This window comes from Mycteria americana, chromosome 2 (genome assembly GCF_035582795.1).
Source record: "Mycteria americana isolate JAX WOST 10 ecotype Jacksonville Zoo and Gardens chromosome 2, USCA_MyAme_1.0, whole genome shotgun sequence".
NCBI lineage: Eukaryota > Metazoa > Chordata > Aves > Ciconiiformes > Ciconiidae > Mycteria > Mycteria americana.
Genome location: NC_134366.1, coordinates 141,536,740 through 141,563,120, shown reverse-complemented (window position 1 = coordinate 141,563,120; position 26,381 = coordinate 141,536,740). Strand labels below are relative to the sequence as shown.

At 37.9% G+C, this 26,381-nt stretch overlaps 1 long non-coding RNA gene across 1 annotated transcript; it reads left to right on the top strand.

The window, feature by feature from the left end:
* The first annotated feature begins 135 nt into the window (after positions 1-135).
* On the top strand, positions 136-24,071 carry LOC142406219 (uncharacterized). The gene is made up of 3 exons (XR_012774498.1): positions 136-216; positions 6,390-6,442; positions 20,996-24,071. It is a non-coding gene; the product is annotated as an uncharacterized LOC142406219 (long non-coding RNA).
* The last annotated feature ends 2,310 nt before the right edge of the window (positions 24,072-26,381 follow it).

Here is a 26,381-nt window from a genome sequence, read left to right as displayed (position 1 = left end):
ACTGTTTACTGTCCTTCCCAACGTTTTCAACCTCCTCTCTCTTTCTCTCTCTCTCTCTCTCTTTCTCTCTCCCTAAAAATAGTAGCTATCGGGGAGGGGGGGGTGCAGGGAAAAAAAAAGGCACTACGGGATGTTAACAGTTTAGAAGGAACCCGGGGATCGCCACGTAGCTAGGAAAAATCGGAGGAGGTTAATTCCGGGAGGCAGCAGCAGCAGGTTTGTGGGATGTGATAAGAGCGGAGCGCGGCGCGGGCTGGGGGAGGCAGGCGAGGAGGGCTCGGGCCGGCGCGGCTGCGGCTGCGGGGCGGCTGCGGCTGCGGGGCGGCTGCGGCTGCGGGGCGGCTGCGGGCGGCGGGCGGGCTCCCCGGCGGCGCGGCCCGGCCCGGCCCGGCCCGGCTCCCGCTCCCGCTCCCCTCTCTCCTCCCTCTCTCGCTCAGCTGATCGCCCCCGAAGACTCTCGCCTAACCTCTCAGCTCCTCTCCTCTGGTCTCGGTGGACCCCCCGCCCACCTCCTCCGAACTTCTCCTGCAGGCACCGTTACACATTTCGGGATTTTTTCGAGCCCCCTGTGGAAACCACAAAAAGCTCTTGATAGTGACGTTACATTTCAAAGAAAGGGAAGGGAAAAAAATTAAAAAAGCCCTCAGCCTTTTCTGTCCTCCACCACCTCCAGCCTCAGCCCCAAGGAAAACTTATTGGCCTGGGCGAGACGGATCTGGTGGGGGCCAGAGCCCGAGACTGACCATTCTTTAATAGACAAAGAAATCCTAGCCCAAACCGGGCTCTGTTACACCACGTCTCTCCGCCAAGCTCATTTCGCTCCCTAAATCTGCGCTGCGGACACACAGGGGCACAAGGATCTGCATAATTACGGCCACAGCCGCTCCCCTTTTTAATAAGCCGACATAATTCCCTAATAAACGTCCCCTTCCCCCACCTTGTCCTCTCCCCAGACCCCAACCCAAGGGAAAGGGGATCCGTGTCTTTTTACTGCGTTCCCTAAGTCTATAGATGAGCTCAGTTTGAAACGAGGTATTACAAGATTTCAGTGTTACAGACCCTTTATCTGAGCTACAGACACTTTCAGATCCCCAGCCCCCACCTCCTCTCCTTTTTGTTGTCTCTTCTCCTCCCGGGGGCTATTTGACAAAGGCAGTGTGTTAACTAACATTTTTGTTTAACTCAGCAACTTCTTTTCAAAACATACTTAAACCTGATAGCAATCTCTTGTACTTTTTTCTTTTTTTTTTTTTTTTTTTTCCCCGAGATGAAATTGAGTCTGAATCCAAAGCGTTTGGCTATTATTAATTATTTCTTTCTTTGCAGGTATCACCTATACAAATCTATTGTTAATTTACAACGCCCCCCCCGCCCCCCATCAAACACATTCCAGTACACACTAAAAAGGGCTGGGGGGGGGGGGGGGAGAGGGGGGAGGGAAAGCAAACAAAAATCCCCGATCTGATTCCTGGAAAGTTTTGTTCGAAAAAGAAATAAAACAACAATAACATATTGCATTTCTGTTCTGCCCTCACTGCCCCAGATTTGGCATTCACCTACTGAAAGCGCGTCTAACGAGCAGTGACCTAAGAGAAAAATCACAGCCGAATAGTATAGACATCTCGCTGAGATTTTGAGCTAAATAGTGCCGTTCCCGATTGGCTTTTGGTGGTGGTGGTGGTGTTATTTTGGCTGGAGCCGCACAAAACCGCGCACCCGGACGTTACTATAAATAAAAGCCTTCCAGGTCTAAGTCTGCTGCCGGCGTTTCCTCCGGAGCCTTAACAGCCCTTTTTCAGCTCCTTTCTTGGGCAGATCGCGGGGATTAAATGCCCTGAACCTGAGCTCCTGGCCTTGGATGGGAAGGGAAAGAAAAAGGGAGAGGGAGAGGGAGAAAGGAGAGGGTGAAGGAGCCAGGCGCCCTCTGGGCTTTCAGAGGTCAGCGCTTTGACAGTGCTCTGACCTCCCTCCCCTCCCGGCAACCACCCCAGTGTTTATAAACAAAAACAGTCAGGACTAGCCCCAAACAATAGCAATTCACCAACTTCACAGGCACTTCACTAGCTCTTATGCAAATCAAGGAAAACGACCGCTTACCACCGCTCCCCCCCCATCCCCTCCAGAAAGCCCAAGAGCATATTTCCAGCAGTGATATATCCAAGGGAAAAATTGTACATTCTATCCGGGAAAAGGACAAAAAGGGACCTGAGAAATAAACCGGTTCTGGTAGAAAGACAGACAAAAAGGGAGAAAAAGCCAATAAAACTACCGATCTTACTGCAGAAAGAGGAAAGTTATGAAATATTTATACCTAAATCCAACAATCCACACTGCCAATAAAACAGGAATCTTTGTTGTGTAGACAATATGCTAAACTACCTCTGCGACAAACAGCGATTATAAAGCAACCAGGAAAAGTTATTTTCGCCCAAGGAGCCAAGTTTTCAAAGAAAACGTGTGGATTTTACAGCTAAATAAAAACCACCACCTCTGTGTTATCCGTAAAAACTACACATAAATTAAAAGCACCGTTAAAAGAAAAAAACCTTCCAGCAAGCAAGCAGCACATCTGATCTGACTTACAAAAAAGTATAATTAAAACCATCTTTAATTACAAAAAGCAGCAAGCGAAAACTAAATGAATCAATGCTTTCTCCCCAAAATGTTGTCCGCCAAGGTATAGAAATGATAGTTCTATAGTCCTGCATTAAAGCGTAACTGAAACTCCACAGTTCAGGAATTGATTACGCGATAAGGAAAAAAAAAACCGTAAAAGAAAAAAACCAAAAAGGTCCTAATGATTTTCAAACTTTTGTTTAAAAATTATGAAGATCAGAAAAGGTTGGAGGAAAAGTTAAAGGAAATGTACCTCAAGAGAAAAAAGACCATCTCCTTTTCTTCTTTGTCTATCAGTCTCCAGTTAAAGCATATGGAAAATGTTTTCAAAATGCCTAGATTTGGCACATTGTCATTGCAAAGAGAGGAGCGCAGTGATGCTGTTATAGAAAATGGGAAATAAATTCAGGATTGGGTGCTGCCTCCTTCAATGCGGATTTATCTAAGTTTAATTTAATATTCCGCAATCACTGTATGATCGCATATAATTCACCAAGATTTTTAAGGGCTTTGCCTAAATATGCTGACCACAGGCACAAAGTAATTTAATCAGATTATTTCCTTCTTTTATTTGTGTTTATTTTTCTCATTAGAAACACTTTAAATTGCAATTGTAAATAATAGAAATGATGGAATATTAGGTTTGGGGTGAACAAACGCTCAGAGAAGGCATTAGCTTTATTAAAATCATTCTGAACGTAAAATCAAAAAGCACAAAATGGTTGTTTGTAAAACACTAAACCTTTAATCGATTTATTGGCATTCCGATCGATTAGATAAACGGAAATCTATAGCAAACATAAAAGCATTTAAAATATTTTTCTCTCATTTATAAACAAAACTTTTCTTTTCAGTAGAAAAAAAGTGATTATCAAACGACTAACAGGAAATTCTTCAGATATCAAATTACGATAATAAAATTATTTCCACATGGAAAGGGATAATGACAATGATGATAGTAATTATAATAATGAATAATTCAACAGCCCTTTGACATATATGGAAGAGCCTGGTTCAAAAACAGCTTTTGAAGGGGGCTACTTTTAGGGGATTTTTGAAATAAAATTGAATTTTGAGGCTGAAATGCTTAGATCAAGTGACAGTTTAGGTGCAAGTGCGAAAGTTGCGTTAATTTTTTCCTGCATTTTTCAGGCGGGAGCGTTCACTTTGACATCGCCCTTTAAATTAAGTTACCACTTATTAGCAGGAAATAAGTATGTAAATATATAAGCTACCTCTGAAATTGTGGGGGAAAAAAATGTGTCTTCACGCCAGGGCGATGGGGATGGGGAGCCTTTACCTTATGATTTAAACGGTTTGCCTAGCTTGCAGTGTACCTTCCAGATTACAGAAAAATTCTGCAAGCAATAATGTATTTGCCCATTTAAGTGAAAGAACACAAATTATTTAGGGGTGGAGGGTGGGGAACTGCAAGCCGGAGAAATGCAGCAATCAGAGCTTGCGGCATTCTGGCTGCGCGAAGAGGAAGTGTTGCTGTAACGGGTATTATGTTTATTTGATAAAGAAAATCAATGAAAGTGGCTGTAAAGTAGTTAGTGAGGCGTGTGTTTGGGACTCGGGTTGAATAGTGACTCCAGCGGGCTGGTCGATGCGCTCTAAGAGCTCTGGAAATCTAACCTAACCCTCAGAGTGAGCTCTCTCTCACTCAGTGCTGCACCTTCCCCAGGCTGGGAGACTTCAGTCCTTGTCTCCTCCCTCTGTCTCCTTCCTTCTCTCCCCACATCCCTCCCTCTGTCCCTCCTTCCCTCTCTCCTTCTAGTTTCCCGCTCCTGGCTTCCTTCTTCCCATCCGCTCCAACCATTCCCTCTCCCTCTCCCAGGTTTATTTGCTCTCCCTAATCTCTCCCATTCTCTTTCTCTCTCACTTTCATTCTGTCTTCCCATCTCTGCCGTAGCTGTTTCCTCCCTATCCAGCTGGTCCTCTAAGTTTTCCTGTACTCCTGGAGCCTTCCTCCTCCTCTAATTCTCTTCCTCTCCTCTCAGGTCTCTGTATTCCTAAGTTTTCTTCCAGCCTTTTTCGTATCTGTCTTCACCAGCCAAATTTATCTCTTATTTTGGATTGGTTCCTCCGGACATGTGCTATATTAGTAATTATCCCCATTCATTTCCCCTTCACACACCCATGACGAAGAGATGAGCGCACCCCTCTCTTGCCTCAGTTGGGATATTTTGAACATTGGCTAATCTTCAGTGGGGCTTTATTTGAGACCTTCTGCAGCTATTTCCCCCTCTTCTCCCGCTAATCTTCATTCCCTCTAATTTACAACAGAAATGTTTCTCCTCCTCCTTTTCATTTCCTACTTTACAATTTCCTTTGGGGTTTCTAAATAGTAGTATGTCCTTTGCCTTTCCCTACCCCCATGTCTTTCGTTGTTTCTCTCCAGCTATTTTATTTACCCGGCTGCTAGAGGAATATTTCTTTCCTTAACAAGTTTATCTCCCTGTCTTTCAGCCCCAGCCTATAAAAAAGAAAGAGGGGGGAAAAAAAAAAAAGAAGAAAAAAAAGTTGAGCTTGTGGCTCTTTTCTGCGAAGTAACTTGGTTTCAAACTTCTGGTTTGGATTATGTGTCATTATCTATTTTCCCTTATCGCATCCCCCGTTGCCCTCCCCACCCCCCCTTCGCTAATAACATCTTTAGTGTGGTCAACGTTAAATATGGCAGATCTCTGAAAAATGCTTCCTCTCCCGCTCTCTGCTGGAATTCATTACTCGCCCCACTCTTCCCACCGCGCGGGGTCTGCGGGGCGCGGCGCGGCCCGGTGCGCGGAGCCCCGCGGAACCCCCGCGCCGCCGCCGCCGCCGCTGCGGCCGCGGGGATGCGCAGCGGCCGCTTCCCGCTGCCGCCCCCCCGCCCGCAGCCGCCGGGCAGCGCCCCCGAGCCGCGGAGCCAGCGCTATGGCAACCCCGGCGAGCCGCGCCGGGACCGGCCGCGGGCGATGCGCTCCCGCGGGGCCCCGCCGCAAGGCGCGGAGGAGCAGCGACGCCTCCGGCGGGGGCGGCCGGGGCGGGGGGGGGGCCCGTCCCCTCCGCGGGCGCGGCAGGTGCGAGGGCTCCGCGCCGGGAGAAGCGCGCCCCGCGCAGCCCCGCGCTGAAGGGCGCAAGCTTCCACCCGCGCCGCCTGTCCTCGCCAGCAGCCCCTCCGCGGGGAGGAGGCCAGCTTTCCCAGCTGGTCTACCTGCCCTCGTTCGTCTGGGGGGCAGAAGGTGGGGCTTGGGGTCTGGTTCTTCTTACTCTGCCCCCCGCCCCCCCTTTTTTTCCCCTTTCTTTCTTTTTTTTGGCCTTTTTCCTTATTGTGCCCTGATTGTCTGGAGTGGGATCTAGGTGAGGGATCCCCCCTGGCGAAGTCACTCATGTGCTACTGGCTGTGACACATGCTATGTGTGTTGCCTTTGTATGGTCCTGGTAGGGCCACATGCACTTAGCCTGCAGTTTATTGCAGGATTTGCTTTTCGTGTGTGTAGTGAGTGCTGGAATAAAAAAGCGTTTCAAAGGGTACCACTAGAGTTGACGTTTCAGGCCTGCTTTGGGGTTTCAATAAACCTTAACCCGAGGAAATGATTGTTCCAGGTTAAATGGCCCTACCCTGTCCTTTGTTTCATGATTTGGGTCCTTCTGTTTTGTTCTTGTGACAATTCTTTTTAAGAAGCCGGAGGACGAAACCTAGTTTATTAATTTCACCCGTGTTGACTGAAACATATTCACTGTTTTACATATGGCTGGAGTTATGCTTAGACTTAACTTTTTCTCTGTAGGTTACACACATGAAGTGAACAGAGTGGGCCCGATCCTGCCAGTCCCTTCTTGAGTGAGTAAATGTAGATCTGGCCCATCGTCAGAAACTCTCGCTACCGTCAGGGCCTCCGTTTGGTGTGAAGTCTGATAAAATGGCTTTACCTGTTCCAGGCACCTATAAGGCTACCCAAAGCAAACATTGTAACCTAGCTCATATAATTCGGGTTTGCTAAAAGCGCGCTATATGTTTTTTGAACTAAGCCTCTAATAGCTATAACTTTCTGTTTTGCTTAAATGTGCTTAAATCTCAGGGAGGAACGATAGCTTTTACTTTAAACCTTTTGCAGTACCGACACAGGCACAAATGGAAATGAATATTTTAGATAGTTTCAGACAAAATACAATCCACAAACAAGGCAAACAGTATCATCCAAAAGTCTTATTAACTAAAACCCAATGTACAAGTGTACATTTTACAAATATTTGCCCAGGAACTTAGACTGTTAAATTCTGTCAATATCTCCATCACCCCTGAAATTATTGCTCACCTATATCCACAGTGACCCCAAATTGTCAGAGAGAAAGCCTGCCAGTTGTAAATCCACACGGGGCTACAACAGGATTGCAATTTATTATAAAGCAGAAATGTTACTGAAGGGAAAATTGGTGCCTATTCCCAAGTCCACACCTGAAAGGAACACACTTTCCAGAAATAAAGCTCTTACAGAGGATTGTTTAACATTTCTTGTGAGATAGCATCATCATATTAGGTAGATTATATTTACTCTGAATTCTTTTTAACCCACTATTAATGCTTTTAAAAAAATTGTTTAAAAATAAAAGGGACTACTGATATTCAACACCTTGAAAAAATTAAAATACATACTTATGTTGCAGACTTTATGCGTGACAGTGCATTATAGAATAGTCAAGATAGAGATAGACTTTTTCCTTCTTTCTCCAAAATGATCTAGCTTGGAATAATGTTCTTGCTTCCCTCTGAAATGATTTTAATGAGTGCAGGGATATTTTTTATATCATTTAAAAGAGGAAATGAAGGACTATTATAAAACTAAATTTAAAAGTATGTTTTAGTACTCTGAAAGACAAATATGGAATGTATATATTTTGGGGGAGATCTATATGATGTGGAAAGAGCTTATTTTAAACAAGTGTGTATGCACATTCCTTCAGATGACAGTGTGCACACTGTACTTAGAGTCATAAGATTTTTGATCTTTTGGTCTACTTATTTTTAACAGAAAATGATTGTAATGTAGCATATGCATAAACAAATTCAAAGAGCATCTGAGATTTATTTGTAAAGATAAAATCAATTTAAAAATCTAAAATGCTATTGATTATGAAGAAGTGATTGTAAAATACCTAATTCTAAAACGGTGATCACATGATTTTTTAATATTTACTCCCCAAATAAACTTGTGAATCTAAAAAGATGCTAACCTGCGTGCACAACGTGGACAACTTTCCCCTTTCAGTTCATTTCTGGTGTCAGTAATAATAATGAACACAGGAAACGTATTCTACCCTTTTGTCCTTAAACTCCTTTAAGATTATCTCTTCACAGAGACATCCTTAGAAATTAGAGATACCCTAGGAATCAGTATTTCCACCAAATAATTATTTTAAAACTGAATATATGTGCCATTTTCCTTTCTTTTTCAGGAGATAGTTATAGTTGTGAGTATTGATTGATAAGATAATTGTCAGTAGAAAGAAGGAAATAAACACTAAAACTAAAACATGTTGTAAGGCAACAAATAGATATTTTTACATTTATGCTAAAACATTCGGATTTCCTTTTAATACCATGCCTTCATAAATTATTAAATTGCACCTGATCCAGTTAATAATGAAGTTAACTACCGGCAGGTAAAATGCTGTTTTCTGCGTAAGATTCATACTTTAGCCCCACAGACACTTCATATCCCCGTTCCACATTTCTTTTGTTAACATAACATTATTCAAACTTCTATTTTGGGACTATTGTAATAAGTAAAATATACGTGTGTGTGTGTGTATGCACAAACACACAGAAGCAATTGATCTGTCCCTTTTTTGCACAAAATTGTTTGTGTGTAGCTATATATTTAGATGCATACAAAGGTCTGCTCAGTTTTTGGTTTTGGCACAGTAATTAAGGTAGCAGGATTCAGATATGCTTTAATGCTGAACTTTCAAAATTTAACATTAGAGTTCCTGGTTCATCTACAACAGGATGGATACTGTGTTTATAGAGTTCATTCTTGACCTTACCTGAGTAAGTACTTTAAGTTAAAGTATGAGATGCACCTAGAGGGGTAATACATTGAGTTTAATAGGAAGACAGTTAATAACCTTTTTTCATCCTCATGCACTATCAATCATGGCTGTCACCAGTCTGCTGAATCAAAGCAAAAGTGTTCTTCACAGATGACTGATTAGAAACGCAAAATCACAAGATCCATCTTCATGGTCACTTTTATTATAGTCATTTTTAAACTGACAGCAACCTGCTCAGTTTCAGCAGACTGGGCATCACAAATAGTGTCACTCAGTGCAGCTAAGCATGAGAAGATGTTGGCTGGATTATACTTAAAAATAATTAGGCCCAAAGCCTTTTGTGGAAGCAAGAAAAAGGATTTTCTTGGTTCCAGCCCCATCTTTTCAACACCAGCAATAGCCTACATTTTTACAGTGGGTTACTATTGGAAAATATTTTCATTCTTCCACTTCTAGTGAATTAATTAGTTTTAGGTGGCCCTTGGATACTTTTTAAAAACAATACCTTTGCTGGTAATGCAACCGGTCAGCTTCGATAGAAACACTCTTAACCATAGGCTTAACATTACATACTGCTATTTGTATAGCGCAGTGGTGAACTGTTGGTTTCCAGCCTTCTGAGGAACATTGCAAAAGCTAATTACCTTGTTAACTAGATTTGTTTCAATAACATTGTCTCCTGTTCAAATAAACTAGTGAACAGTTCAACAGTTTAAGGTTATTTATAAACTAAATAGGCTCCAGCAAATTTAAAATCAAAATGGTATAGGTAGAGGGAGAAAGAGGGAGAGAGGGAACACTGACACTGCAAGTTGTGCTCTGTTCTGGTGTGTTTCTGAAACGCAGTGAAATCTAATGTAAGAAAAGGTATTCAGTACTGTTGAAAAATGAAAGTTTTTTTGGTAGAAGTATGGTAAATATTGAATTTACTTTGTGACTTACAGTCTTTAAGCTTTGTACATACTAAGATAAATTGTGTAAATTGCTATTGACTCCAAAGGGTGTTTTTCCTGTGTGAAAACTGTAGGATTGGTTCCTTAATGTAAATAAAAGCCTTTCACTCTACTTAGTGCTGCTTAACATGGGTAAGAAAATAATAGATTCTGATTTGGAATTTTGATTCAAGGACTGATGGAGTGAGAAGACAGCCAAGACTAATTTTTAAATTAGCTGGAAGCTAAATAGGCCTCCCTCAAAACTCTTCAAAATCTTTTCCCCTTTTTAAAATTTAAATTCCACTTCATCTTGTGAACACAAAATAACATATTACATCAGCTGAGCATCATTTTAGAATTATCTTTAGAATTTCAGTGAAATAGTGCATCTGGTTTGCCACTTAACTTTAAACCCCAAAAGGTAGTCTTATTAGTAAGCCTGATTTGTGGGGCTGTGATTCCTTTAATATGGCTCAAAGGATTTTAAGCACTGTATATCTAAAACTTCCCTTTAAAACATGCTTGCTAACTACAAGTGACTTCAGTGGGCTGCAGTATCAGACCTGTCTTGCAATGCCTCTCGTAGTGCCCCTTCCCACCCTCCTCTCTCAAACTGGAGGGCAGGACTTTGGTCAAGTAGGGCTCTTCCAAAAAGCAATGCTGTTCATTTCCACCCTCAGACCTTACTCTCACTTTTCTCACTAGGCTACGCACACACACACACACACACACTCTCAGTGGTAACGAAATGAGGTATATACAAACATGCAGACAAACTCTTTCATAGACACACACACACACACAAAAAGCACGCTACATACATGTTCTTAAAACTACACAGCATGAATTGGCACGCAACCACTGGTTCCTGGATAGTTATGCTGACATATTTATCCCAAGCTAGTCATGCCGGGCGAATACCTTTAATTAAAGTATCTTTAATAGTTTTATAATATTTCCATGTACTGCATAAACAACTGTGAGAGTGAAGAAGGAAAATGGGAAGCAAAGTAGGCAGTTTTATGTCCAGTTGAGATTCACATGCTCTGTAAACAGTTTGATTTTTTTTCCCAGTTAATGCTTATCTTAAGGATACAATTAGCATTTGATAATATGGCCCATGTAGAGACTCCATGTTTGTTAAAGTGGTTTTAACATGCATCTCTATTTTCTGATGAAAAATTGATACACTAATGCTGACTGACATCAGTCTAAAAATCAAAGAGGCTAAGTATGTCTGAATTTAAATTTATGAGCATTAATCAAAAGCTAATCAAGCAGAGAAACGAAGAATGTCTACTGATAAATAACAAAATCATATTTTAATAATGATGCTTTTGGGGGAAGACAATGTTATTTAATTAGTCTTTTTTTTCCCCATTAGGTATTTTTCATAGTATATTCTCAATATAAATAGCTAAGAAAACTTGACCGTAAATTATTCATGTGCACCTTTTTGTGTAGTAAGGACCTATTTCAAAGAAATCCTGAGATCTGAAAGTATAAATATCAGCATTAAAGAAACAAAATAATACATTTGTTTGGGCTACAAATACTTTCAAGTAGAAAACTTGTCCTTTCTCCTAAATATTAAATAGTACTAATCTACTTCCTAGGGTTTTTTTCATGCCCAGTTACCATTTTAAGACAGTATGGAAAAGGTGATCATTATAGCTTAACTTAAGCACATACTAAATCCATGTATCTCTAATAATGAGCATAGCTAGGATGAGCAATGGTAAGAAATTTTGTGCGTTTTTTTCCTGTCACAATGAAAGCAGACACGGGTAATAATCATTAAAAATATTTTTAATTCCTTAAGAAAACAGCTACATCAACGTAGCTTTGTAAACTTTTAGAGTGCGTATGTTGTTTTAGTGTACATGCTGTATCTTCCCAAAAATGCTGTACGGCTCATTGTGTGCTTATTTACATCACTACACTTGCTTACCCAGAATATTTATTCCATATTAGTATGTAACACAGAGGTAACTTTAAAAGACTAGGATTTTTAGAAATAAACTTCAAATTAACTACATTTCCAACTACAATTCTATCTATCATTCCTTATAAGACATGACTGATGTAAGTACTAACATACTATCGGTTCATGCTGTCTTTTCACAGGAAATGTTACAGTAGAACTATTATAACATATTTAAGTACTGAATGCATATAAACATTTAGTAAGATTTCCCAAGATGTAATTCATATAATAAATAAGTAAAAGAATTTACATCTACTTTAGTAATTACTAATGTAATTGGAAGAGAATAATAGTTAATGGGTAGGTACATGCATGGAAGACAGCAGCTGAAGGACAGCGTAACTTTTATTTTAAATAAGCAGATCTACCCAGGTAAATAGACCGAACAGTATCTGGAAGATTTCTCTTTCCAAGTGCACTTATCCTAAGCATATTTAGACCCATGGAAAATAGCCCTCAAATCCTTCAGCACCGAACACAGAGCAGCAGACACGAACACTAGGAATTCCCATACCACACCTGCCTTTTTGCTGCCTAAATATGCAGCTATTTGTCCTCACTGCCTTTTTTTTTTCCTTTGGTTTCTGAAATGTCCCTTGTAGAAGCTTAGACAAGGGAAAAGGCTTTTCTATGAGTGTCAGGTTGCGATAAATGTGTGTATGTGAGTGAGAGCGAGTGAGTGTGTGTGCATACGAAGATGTATTAGGAAGGCTAGGCTGGTCATCTTTCAGCATCTCTCCCCTACCTGGGGTTCAGAACCTCAGCTACCACTCACTGAGCTTTAAAGGGAAAAGAGCAGGGAGCAGAGGTCATACAAAATGCTTCTATTTTTATATTCAAATTACCAACATTTAGGATAAAGCCTATTGCCCAATATCATTATTCCCAGTGGATAACTAGTTACATAATTTTCACCTTCTCTCAAAAGCGTTTACATGTGTATTGGTAAGTCCAGACGGCTGCTCCTCAGGACTTAAAAAGGACTCTGCATTTTTCCTTTTGCATTTTCTAAAATATTGATTATGTATTATAAAACAGGGATTTCTGTTTGGTTTTTGGTTTGTTTTTTTTTTTTTTTTTTTAATACTCCTATGCCTATTTTTTTTTGCCTCCTGCAAAAGATAATAGCCATGAATCCTTGCAGGTTGTCTATGCATTTTTGCTTTATAAGAGCAACACATTAGAGGAAAGGTGTAAACATTTCTTTGCCAACTACAGCAAAACCAAGTATTTTTCTTCCAAAAATTAGGAACAACACCTATTTTTAACCTTCTGTCAAAGGATGCCCATGGAAATTGTAGTATAAACATCATGGATATGCTAAATACACTAAAACATGTGAGTCTAATACAGATTGAAAACAACAGAAGAGATATCTTACTTCTCAAGTAACAGACTCAGGGATAAGCACATATACTTTGTTTTTCTTCTATCTTTTAGATGTAGTCTAAATCACAGTTTAGATCATAGTCTGGTAGGCTAAAAGGAAAAGATTATTTTCATATAAATGTCCAACTAGGGTTTTAGAGCCCTGCTGTGGAATGCAAAAGGGGTAAAAAAAATTCCCCAAATTTCCTTGTCCTGATGATAAAAGAATAGTTTAGGTGCTACAGTAAGGTTTTTTTTTTTTTAATATTTGATCTTTCTTTGTAGTTTTTATTCTAACTTAACTGTATTTAGGCCCTGTTTTCATCTTTATAAAGCACTAGGTTTTCCTTCTTTGTAAGTTATTCTCCCATAGTGCATCTTAGTTTAATTCATTTTTAGCAAAAGAAACACCCAGGTTCAATCTGGAGACCTCCTTCCAACATAATTTAGCTAGACCTTTTCTTAGTAAAGGTTTTCTGGTTTTCATTTTCACTTCATATTCTCAAATAAAAGATCCTTTGTTGTCTACCATTTGATTGGACTTAATGAAAAACACTCCATTTTAACTTAACAGTATTTCCCTTTGAATTTATTATATTTAAGGACACTGTCAAAAATCAAGCATTTAATCTCAGGTTTTTATACTTAAAATTATATTACTATCATATGGTTCAATGAGGTGATGTAAAAAGTATATTGAATAGATTTCAAAAAGAAAAGTGAAAAACTAGCCTCATTTTAATATGAAACTAAATACTATGGCTAATGTGCAGATTGGGTATGGTAGTTGACTTTAAAGACTAACATGTGACAGGGTGCCAACAGCTGAATTGTGCAGTGTATTGACTAAATGAGGTTCACTGATTTGTATTGAGGCTAATATCTTCTTTAAACAATTCCGTGTAAATTGTGCGTATAAAGTCATTGGAAGCTATTTCTCAGGACAGCCTCGCTGGCTAGCTACCTGCTGGAGTGAGGAAGATAATCAATAGAAAGAAATAGAGCTGAGCATGAGACTAGGAAGCTTCAGAGCAGTTAGTGCTGATAAAAGTAGATGATGTCAATATTTGGGAATAACACAACTCTAGGATAACAGACAAAAGAGAAGTGCATATGTTGTAGAGTGTTCAAACAGGGGCAGAATTAATGCATAAGTGGCAGATGTTGCCCCAGGCTGCAAAAGACATTATTTATTCCAGGTATTGTTAAATTCTTAGTGAAACACCATTGCTCAATATAGGATATTAAAATTATATCTAGCAATGAGCAAGTCAGAATACTTTTTACATGAGTAGAAATTCTCAGATATAAAGAAGCTGATGCACTCTATTGATACAGAGCATTTTCCACATGTCTCCTTGACCTCGTAAGAAAAAGCCTGTCAGAAATGAACACTGCAAAAACAGTACTCAGTGCTCTCTAATTAAATGAATATTTAGAACTAATATTTAAAAAATTAAGAAAACCAAAATGGAACGCCATAGTTTGGCAGAAATCAATTCTTTACTTGTAAAGATGTAGACATCCTTGAGTCCACCCTCTTCTCCCCCTTTTTTGTGTTTAAAGATTATTGAAACAAAAAATTCCCAATGCTCATTCAAAATTATAATATGGTGAATGCTTTTAGCCATGGTGTCCTTATTGGTAGTGAAGTATTGGTATATTTTTGCTAATTTAATAGTAGAAATCAGTTTTCCTCTTGCTGTCAGGCGATGAATTTTTGTTCTTCTATGCTGATCTTTCTGTTGATGTATTATGACATAGTCTGTCAACATGAACAGATATGTGAAAGGGAGATTGGGTGACTGAGACATGCAACCTGAATGTGGCTCCTCTTGAATTTTAAGCATATTATCATGTTTGGATACAGTCAGTAGAAATGTAGGATTTTTTTTTTTTCTCTAAAGAAAGCTATTATTTTGATGTAATTTAAGCAAAAGCAAAACAGGTGGACTATGACAAGGTCCTAAAAGCAGAATGAATGAGGTAACTCCAAAACATATGCATGAGAGCTTAAAAAGCTTTCACATCTAAGTTAATAGCCCTTTAAAAGTAGCATTTGCAAAGCGCAAAAGTTTTTGTGTAAGAAGAACCAATCCAGGCTTATGTGATTATTAAATATTGCTATCGTTTTTTTAAAAATTAAATAATTCCACAAGCTTTACATGGTTTTGTTGTCACAGATGTTTTTATTGTTTGGTGTTAGATATCTGGATTACATCAAGTAGGTGATTACTATGTCAGCTAAAAAGGTCAAGTTCCATACTTTTTATTTCAAACCATCATAAAGAAACCTTTCTATAATGACACACATGTCTATACTGTAGATCTCTCCATACACACTTTAAAAAAAGCTTCTATCTGACACATGGCTTAACAAGAAAGAATTTCATATTTTGGTAGTTAATACATTGTCAATATTCATGCATAAGAGAAATACTTGTGTACTGAAATAATTAACTTTTCCACAGCAAATTTCTTATTAAAATATCAGATTTAATCACTAAATATACAATTTATAGCACTAAAAGTTGTTATTATTAGAGTGATGTGCCATAAAAGCCACCTTATACATTTTTTTCAGGTTGCTGTTCTTTAGTTGTCATACGTGCCATCATTCCGTCTTAAAATTACAGGAATATATAAGATTCCTGTTTAATACTCAGCTCTAAAGAAATCTTCATTTCACATAAAGCATGTATTTTGATTTGGGACATAGTAAAAAAATCTTTAAAGATATATACATCAACTAATTTGTTAATCTTGTGCCACTTTTAGCATTTGTCACACATATAGACCAGGAAATTGGCTCCATCTCATTCTAGCTCTGTGTTGAATTAAAAACCTCTACTGCAAAGAAGAGCATGATGTGGGGAAAGAATAAATTTAGTTCTTTCTTTAGTAATGCACATATATTTCCATACATTTCACATCCTAAGGGAGCCTGTGAACGCATTCAATAAATACAAAACTGTAATTCCAGGAAAAGGGAATTTTTATATTATAAATTTCACATAGTACTTTATTCTTAAAAGATCTGAAATTATAAATGTCATTATGTATTTATTCTTTTATAAAATACAGGATATAGAAAAAAATAAAGGCATTGAATTTTAGGGTCATCAGTATTTCTGAGAGTATTAGATGGTTTAGAACAAAAAAAAAATATTCAACAATGGCACTTGAAAATTAAGAAAAATATCAGCTATGTCCAGCCAAACTAGTTCTACCTTACATATCCTAAAATCAAAATCATGTATGTAAGCATTTATACGGAACAATTGCCTATCTTCACCTTATATATTAAGGTCAGAGAAAAGAGCAGTTTATGGATAAAGGGCAATAATAAAGAAGTAGCCTTTAAACATGATTAGTTGGTGTCTATTAAAGATGTGTTAAAATGAAATATATACTGCAGGTGAAGGAAATTACTAACTCCTACTAGGATGATAGACTTGCTATATGTGTATTTCACTATACCTTTAAAATATTTGTGAATTTGACTGCATTCTGAGGAGACAGAGCAATGTGGTAGATTTATGAGGGTCTGACGGAAACAGGGCTAGGAAAGATTATGGCATACTTGTTTAGAAAAACTGAGAACTGAAGGTTCCTGATTTACACTGACATATATCTAGATGAAACTATAGTTTGCAAATTGCCTAGAGGAGCTATCTTTTATTAAGTGTTTGATGGGTACAGAAATGTACATATCTATTCTAAAACAGTCTAGGAATACTGATGCTGTATTTGCAAATACAATTTTAACATTTTTAGATTTTCTTAAATCTTTTCCTTTTTATGGTCACCACCCAACCCTGTTCTGAACGCCTGTGCCTACTGAACAAGCCGTATTTGTTGCATTATTTTGAATTCTTGGGATAGCAGTATGCTGAAACGCTCTCTGCACTGCAGGACTAGGAGAGAGCAAACTGTAGCTTAGGCACTTTTTACCTTTTTCAACAGACTACCAACATACTTGACACATTCTATGTCTTCACAGTTAGAAAAGGGAAAGAGGCTGTTATAATTCCCAGCTTTCACAATTAATGCATTTCCAAAGGCTTTCAACTTTAATACTATGTCGTGATGCCATTACATACATTTATGTTGAAATTAGACAAGGAGTAACAGATAAGGCATGCAGTTTTACCAAGCACTGTAAGATTTCTTGCAAAAAACCCCCAAAAGACTAGTATTTTCCCTACTCAGGTCAACTTTGCTTGTTTTATTCCAACTGGTACAAGGTAGATGACTTGTCTAGGGTGGGGGAGCAGCCTGGCTTTGCACTATTATTTTCGGTACATTAACTTCCTCTTTCTTTAGGAGCTGTTACTTTTTAATCTTATTTTAAATCATTATTATCATAGTGAAAATCTGTATTAGTCAGTACAATTCCACTTTCATAATTCACATTTTATTAATGCAATTAAAATTGGTATTTACTGGTGCTTCAGGAACAAAATTATGAATTTAATATCAATTTAACAATGGATGATGTTATGCATTCTAGTTCTGTCAGCATATTTTCAAGCCAGGTGAATGCATTATACAAATATTAGGCAATATTTTACATACTAATCTACCTATTAGGTGGGAAGTTTTGTCAGGCTCATAGGTACACTCGGTCACCAATTATATATAGAAAATGTTTTTTTTCCACACATAGATGTAGAAACAGGATTAAAATATCAGCACTTTCAAACATTTCACTGGCTTCTAATAATAACATAATAAGCATTATCTGTTAGTGTAAGCTTTTGGTCGGCAACAGAGAAAACGAAGTTTATGATCAGACAGCTATTTATACTTTCGTTATGAATATATGTTCAGTGCATTGATAACTTTACCAAAGGCTTTCTGTGTTATAATATTATATGAATATTATATATATTATACATCTGTGATAAGCAACATGCACCAAGCCGTTTTCATCAGTAGCTAGCACAGTTTTCTTAAATCATTAACTCATCAGACCAGGGCAGGGACGCCTGGATCTTTCTGGATGTTTGGATAGTGCCTAGCATAATATAATGTGTACTAGAATATAAGGAAATAATTGGCACTTGTTAGTTATAAGCAGCACTTGTTAGCATAGGCTTTCTAGCATGCCAACAAGCAATTAACCTCAGCATCAGTCAATCACCTTTTCCTAGTTAACTCGCATTACACTTTGAGGACAGCTGCCATCTTCTTGTGAAAAAATACATGTAACTATGCCCCGAACTGTCATGCGAGTTTTAGACCAGTGTAACTTTATTCTATTCAAAAGAGTTAGAGCTTTCTAAATAGGAGGGTAATCAAGAAAATTATTTTTCTTCCGTGACTGTAAATTAGGAGTAAGTGCACTTAATGAATTGGATCTACATCTGTGTAAAACTGTGGCACAGAAATCGGAATCAATCTTTTCTTTCTGTACCTAAGAGGTGAAAGTGTAGCACTGTACATAAGTCAATCAAAGTAATGATGTTGCTTAGCAATGTAAATGCAAAAGAGTAGATTGCGGGTGCCAAGAAATTTGCACCCACGTATCGCACCTGTCAGTGAAAGGGAGGTCGCACTGCAACTGCAGTGCAGTGTGGAATTAATGCCCTAATTAGAGACTTCTTCATCTCTATTAGTTGTGCCTGACAAGACAATATGGTGAGGTTATTTATCAGCTCATCATTGCTATGGGTGGCAGGAGTAGCTGGTTTTGTTCTTTTTCATTCTGTTTTCATAAGATGTAATAAATACTTTCAATCCATTTTTGATAGGAATAGATGACCAGAAGAGAGTTTATGTGTGTTATTTCTGTAGATCAGATAGGTTGATGGTGGGCTAATGTAGCTGTTTTTTCCCATTTCCCTACACGTAAGAGTGATTTTCATGGAAGAAAGGTATGGACGAACTGAACTGTGATTTAAAGCAGATCATTTTATTCCAATAGCAGGAAGCAACTTCCATAAATGACAACTTTTTTTCTTTTGATAACTCCAGTGAAATACAGAGATGACACCTGTATGAAGCATTATTTTTAGAAAGAGGGACTGGGACACTTCTTCTCCCCTGACTATTGAAATGACATATAAATATCATTTCTTTTACTTTTTCTGTGAGTTTTGTGACTTGTGCCTTGGTGTGTGACTGCGATGTGCATTTTTTGTTGACAGATGTGAATAAGGTATAGAGAGTACTAAATAAAAGTGTGTCTGGTCCAAATAGGGAGCAATACGCAGGATAACTTAGGGAAAAAAGAAAGAAAAAGAAAAAGTGGATTCACTGTAAACTTATTTCTTCCTGGTCAGTCCATTTGGGAATAAACAGATCACCGTGCAGTATTTTTATAATGAGTGATGGAAAAAAAAAGGAGAAAGATGAGGCCTGCAAGGTATTTTCACACTGCTCTTAAGAGTTCTCCTACTCAATTCTGAATAAATAAATCTTTCAATTATGAATTGGAGTCTACCCAGCGCAGGTACAAAACCCATAAAATAGGAGTTTCTTTTTTGTTTCATAGAAGTTTAGTTATTATTGCTTAAAATTTTCCATCTTTCACATTCAGAAATTCTTTTGGGAATGTTTAAAGAATGGACTTTTTAGTGGATTTTTTTGGTGTTCTTTTCAAATAATCACCGTGGAAATCATCCTGAGGCATATTCTGATCTCAAGTCACTTTACACTGGATTAAGTCACCCTGTAAAGTTCTTATTACTAGTTGGGCATTACCTTAGTGGTGTTAGTCACTTTTCAAATATAAAATCATCTATTTGTGAAACAGCCCTATGAAAGCAAAATATAAATGTGTTTAATTTGATCCTTGCTAATACGTTTTCTTCCAACTGTATCTGTGGTAGCTAAAAATTACAATTTTCATCTTGCCCTAAGCTTCTGGCCACTTTTCTTGGTACCAGAATTTACATTGGGCTGCTCACGAGTGCAATCCCTAGCCTCTTTGCTGAGTTACTATTTAAGTTAGTTGGGTTCACCCTGATTGAGCTGGGTTAGAGAGTGACTATACGAGCAGCTTCACCGGCAGCTCTGAAGGAGCAGCAACCTCCATCTGGGGTGTGACATTTAGCTAGAACAGACTGAAACTGCTTACTTTGCAGCTAGCACAGTTATGGTCAGAAAGCATAGTTAAACTATAAGAATATGAAGCACTCCCTCATGCCAATGCAGAAATACAAGAAGATACTGTTCTTACTGCAGAATCATGATACAACTTTTTTTTTTTTTTCTCAAATGTTAAGTAAACTTCATGGTGCGACTGCGGTAGAGTAGGAAGGTATATGAAGCTCGTTGTTGCATATAACTTACATGCGTCAAGATAGCAAATCGGTTTGGGCTATATTTCTGCTTAAACTATTAAGCACACTATTGAAAACAGTTCTTGAAGGGAAGCTGGATTATTTGGATTAAAATATTTTTCAGTAGTGTGATTAATTATGTAAGAACATGAAGAAAATTGAGAGGAAGTAGAACCACGTGAAGCAGAAGGAATTGTCCTCAGTGGTAAAGATGAGGAGAGAAAAAGTTATGTTTTGGTATAAAACATGTTTCCTGGTAGTACTTCTGCTGAAATCAGCATTAGGGAGCGGACCTATGATGATCATTAGTTATGTAAACTCATAATGCAAACTCGTAGTGTGTTGTGAGCCTGGCAAATTGTTAACTTTGTTTTTTTAGACTAACTGATGCTTTTACTCACATTTAAAGATGGTACATATACAGAGAGAATAGGACAGTTCTTTCTTTGTTCTGCCTCAACAACAGTTCTATCGCATTTTTGCCTAGGGAGTTAGAGAGTAGTCTTGGTCATTTAACTCATGTCTTCACCATGTCCAAGCAGTGCCACACATTTTTGCCTCTTGGTTATTAAGACCGGCCATAAAAATCCATTTTAAATAGTGACTTAAGAAATGCATCCTTGTCAATAAACATGAATTTGTAGCCTTAGTCATCTTTGATTATTAAAATATATAGTTGCATAACATAAAATGGTATTAATTATTCAGTCTAAGTGCTCTGTTCTGATATTTTTTGTACTTATACACACGTTTTCTTTTCCTAGGTACCTTTTTATTGCTGAAATGGGCATACTAATTGTGAACTGTGCGGTAAGAAGCTCCTTCTAAAATATGCAGTAACTTTTTTACTGGAATTTAACAGGCTGTGTACTTTAAAGCTTCTTTTGCCTGTAATCACATGATGCAACCTTGCAAGTCATATTGCCAGCTCAAGATTCGGCACAGTAACAGCAGCACTGAAGCAGCCCCCGCCACTGGGCAAGGTACAGAAAGGAGCTGGTGACCTGCGACGGGACGAGAGACCTCGCTTACCAGGATTTGCTCACGGTTATGCTTCTGGCAACTGACATTTCCATTTTACTCAAAGCTTCTACATCTGTGTCATCAGACAAAGCCCCATGAGTGGTGGCAGAGCAAACCGTAGCCTTCATTTTCAAGTTCGAAGAGAAAAAATTATTTACATGTCTAAATCCCGGAACCTGCTGTTCAGAGGTCACTGTTACTCACTGCTTTAAACCATTAACATTTCCAAAAGCCCTATAAAAAAATGGAACATAGTTTGGGGCAGAAAAGTGTTATTGTTTTCATATTGTTTAGTTTCTTTTTTATCGTATCATCTGATTTTTGTCCTACCAGAGGAACATGGAAGATAGGATGTTTCTGTCATTACTCACAATGAAATGCTTAAAGTGACTGTCAGAGATTTCAAGACAACTCTCTGACCCTCCTTAAGATTGCGATAATCTGAAGAAGAATGTCTTTTAATTAGTTAGGTTTTCAGAGTTTATTTTGTAAAGAAAATTATTGATTCACATGATGACTACTACTTTATTTTTTCATCACAATTCCAGCTCAGTTTTTCTTATATTCCTTTGGTTATGAATTTGGGCAAAAGTTTAGCTATGTGTTTTAATGTTGCACTGTTTTGTTTTTTTTTTTTTCTGTTTCAGACATGTTTTCCTGAATCAGATCCTTGAATTTAGTGACAATTAGTACAATTTCCAGAAATGTATTGTCATTGGTGAGAGTGCTGTGTACCAAGATGTGTGAATGTAGATGTAAAGGGGGAGCACAAATAATGACTTTTTTTTCCATTCACAGAGGAAGCACTAGGAAGTCAAGGTTATTCAACAGAAATAAATAAATGCAGCCTGGAAAGGTATTTATTTTCCAAACTGCAAGAGGATCTCAGAAACAATAAGGATAACATAAAACCAAAAATCTAAAGAAATTGCTTAATTTTCTTAAAAAATAATTGGAACTGAAAAAAAAAAGTTTCATAATGAAGAAAATCTTCAGGCAGGGAAAAAAAGAGTTGTCCGACACAGTATTTAGGGTAGATTGCAGGAATCGTTCCAGGGGCTGTTCTTTGCTGCTATTGCAAAAGTGTGTAGGGCGTTTAATCTGTCTTAGTTGCCCTATCTGTAAATAGAATATGATAATGCCCACTTCTGTCCAGTGTTGTGCAATCTTTAGATGTTTCACAGTGCAACAGAAAAGTGTTTCATAGCGTACTTAAAAATTGGCTGTTGGACCTCCTGCTTTTGAGATAAAAGACAGTTTGTGCTACAGATCCAGTAAGAGCTTGTTCTTTAAGGTGGTAGTGGCAACTTTAAGATTTTGCGGGATGTGGGTTTTTTGTCTTTTGTTTTTTTGTTTTTAAGTGTTTAATGGACTGATTTTTGGTATCATCTCTGGAATATGCAGGTCTCTGGAGATTGATAGAAGGGAGGGTTGCTGTGAATAAAAAAAACCTCCTTTAAGTGATCCCATGATCAGCAGAATTCTGTCATCCTCACAAAAACATACTTAGCATTAGCATGGGCCATGTTTCGTATTTCAGTTACTAAACTTTCAGGGATATCTTTGTCTGGCTAAAATCTCGAGGCTGTTTGTTAAAGGATATCACTGGAAGACCCCTTACCTTTAGACCAATTCAGATTGGGCCATACCATGGTATGAAAAGTAATATGCAAATGCCATGGCTTTTCCCATTAAATAAGCAGGCTGATTTCATTAGCATTTCTTGAAAAAACAAGGCAAAAAAAGACTTGGATTGTTGTGAATCTCCTGTAGAGAATTTTGGTGACAGAACTGTTGCCATATGGCTGTACATATTTCGTGCTACATGAAGGGAAATTAGTGGAACTTGTAGAAAACCTATATAAAAAGTAAAATATAACAAGCAAACAGTCTCTCCACAGACTATACTGGCAGTACTGACAGATGTCTACTCTGACAATAGGTGTGGAGTGTGTTCAGGGTGGTGTGTCTCCTGACCCCCGCTCCGTGTTGCCATCCTTTAGCTCTGCTCAAGACTGAGCTGTTGGGTCTGCCGACAGCCAGGATTGCTTAACCCGTCCATCTTAGCAACAGGCGATCTCAGGGCTGTCCTAGGATGTGTGATTTTGCCAGAAAGGCGAGTGGCTGGTTGTCACTGCAGAGCTATGCAAGGGGACTGCGTGCACCTGAGATTTCTTCTCTTGCGTATCCTAAACTATGCCCTAGGCTTGACCCTGAGTGTAGCTTTATGCTCTTGCAACCAGCCTTGAAATGTGTTCTGGCCTTCAATATAGGTCCAAGTTTGTAAGGTTAGAGACATTAAAAAAAAATTCATTCTTGTTTGAAGCTCTCAGGATTTAGGGTAGGAAAGACAATTAACTAATCAAATACAGAATCAAAATAGGTTATCAGAACATCAAAATTAGGAATGCAACATTTTGCTTTTTAGATGATCAGTGAAGTGACAAAGATGTCTCTTACCTGCTGCTTTGCCAGTGGTAGGTGCCAGCTCACAGCTGAAGCGCAGGTGTATGAAATGCCCGTCATATCACTGACACATGCTCACCAGATGCCACCAAAGGTATCGGGCCCTACTAAAAAATAAGAAACCATAATTATTATATGATACAAAGGAATGTGTTAGGATTGTTGGTAAGTTAAAGATTAAACTAGAGATTAACCCTTGAGAATAACTTTTCATTTATTATCTGTCTTTAATGAAATTCAGAGTGGTTTAAATATATAGGGGCATCTTTTGGGCTTATGTTTTAATTGTGAAAATGGCTAATTTATGTAAAGTTTATTCATGTTGCTATTTCAAGTTACTTTAATTGCAGTACTTATTTTTGCATGTAATATAATTGCATGCAAACTATATAATTGCAGTACTTTAATTCCAGTAAGTTCAGGAAGCAGAATTTCATTCCATCTGGTGATTACTTATTTACTTACATTAACCATACAGTCAGAAAACATAGAATTAAAAAAAATAACTACTGAAAACTTGATTAAAATACTAGAGAAATTAATGTGACTAAATGTGTCCATATGGAGCCTGAAAATTGCAACACACTTCAAAAAATTAATGTAGGAAACAAACAGGGAGCTACAAATGCTGTGATTTCCCCAAGAAACCTATTTTTCCTACTATTTCAACTGGCTTATATATCAAGAGTAGACTTGTATAAAACTGCTTTTGAAGCTATTTACATTTTATTATTTTTTTTGAATTAATGTATTATATATACTTATGGAGATTGAAGCTGTTTACTTTCACTCCACTGTGAATCTCTAACCCAAGTTAAATACTTAGGGAGACCTAGTGTGTTAACTTAGGGATCAAAAAATATGTTTCCATTTGGTTGTATTAGGTCTGGCAGTAAAATATTTTCAGACTTAAGCAGACGCATGACTCACCTGAGGAAGAGGTATGTTAAACCATTTACAAGTTGGGCACTTTCCAGGTCATGAGTCTTAACATTCCAATATCTTTAAAATCCACTGAGGTGACCTACAGACCATTACCCTGTAGCAGATAAGTACTCAGGAGCCTCTCCTCAATCAACAGCAAGCCTACAAGTGGACCTCTGTACAGTGTGACATGACCATCCTGTCTCCCGTCATAGACATGGAAGGCATTTTGTATTCTTAATAATTTAGTTTGCCTCTAATATACTGAAATTCAGAGTGATTTATACTGGTACAATATAACAGATTACATCACAAAAAAGTGGTTTTGCTGTATCGTTACGGACATTTAGACTATGCAAACAACAGGTTGCAATTCTATTCTTTCAAAACTCCAGTGGTATGTGAATGTGCACATGTGCACAGCAGATCACTAGTTATTGCAGTAAAGGCAGTCTCTGCTTCTGCTATATATTTTCCCAACTGATATGCTCTTTTTTTTTTTTTTTTGAGGTTGTCATATGGTATAACACTTTTACTAGTTGACTCCTCCCACTTTTCTTCAAACCACATCCTGATTTTTGGCCTCAGAAACCAAACATATGCACAACTTGCAGAACAACACATGATATTGTTTCTGTATAACATCATACCAGCTGGGATATAAATTCTTACAGACAATTTTATGCGAATGAAAAATACCTACATTAAGACATTTTCCATAGTTATGCAATACATACCACAGTAGACCATATGGTCTAGAGTCAGAGATCGTCACTTAGAACTATAACAAAAGCCCCAAGTCAGGCTTCAGATCTTCAGACGATGTAATTCTGAATAGATCATTCTAATTTCCCTCTATTTTATTTCTTCCTTTTTCTATTCTGTTTTGGATTTCTGAAATCAAACATCAGTTAGTTCGCTGGTATGTTGAAGACCCTTAAATTTTATCTATTTGATTTATTTGGTGTAGAGTCCAATAAAATTGTTATTTAAATAAAGAATAGCTAATATTTGGTGAAATTCTAGCTTGTATCATGATTTGAAGATATACCAATAGGAAGGATTCATCATTTTTGGGCAATTTATTTCAACATTTATTTTCATTATTAGAAAACGGTTTTGTTTCTGATTCGTTAGTCTTCAGCTTCCAGATTAATTTTTTTTCCCTTTCAGGGGTGTTTTGGGGTGGGGTTGTTGTTATGTTATTGTCCCTTCAGGACAAAGAGTCTTTGCACATGAGGATTTTCTCCCATTATCTAGAAACTTTAATCCAGTCACCCTCAGCCCTCCTTTTTGATAATCAAACAGAATGAGTTTATACTTTCACAGCAAATAATTTTTTCCTGCTCTCAAATTAATTTTGAATGCAGTTTTGTGAACTCACTATTTTTTTCCACCATTCCCATTAAAATATGGACAACAGATCTATGGGAATTATTCCAAAAATTGCATCAGGATTCAAGGATTACATTAGCTCTGTTCATGCAGCTTCACAGTGGGAGCGCATGTTGAGTTGCTGGTCTACTATGGCCCATAAATCCTTGCAGAGTCAAAGCATTCCAAGGCACTGTACCCCATTTTTTTGGGTGAAATTCCTTTGTATCAATGTATAACTTTGCATTCATCTCTCCTAAAATGCTCATTTTTTCAATGGGTCTAGCTTGTCGAGAGATCTCTTCCTTGTTCTCATCATTATGTACTACTCAAGTAATCTTTCTGTCATCCTCAGATCCTCAG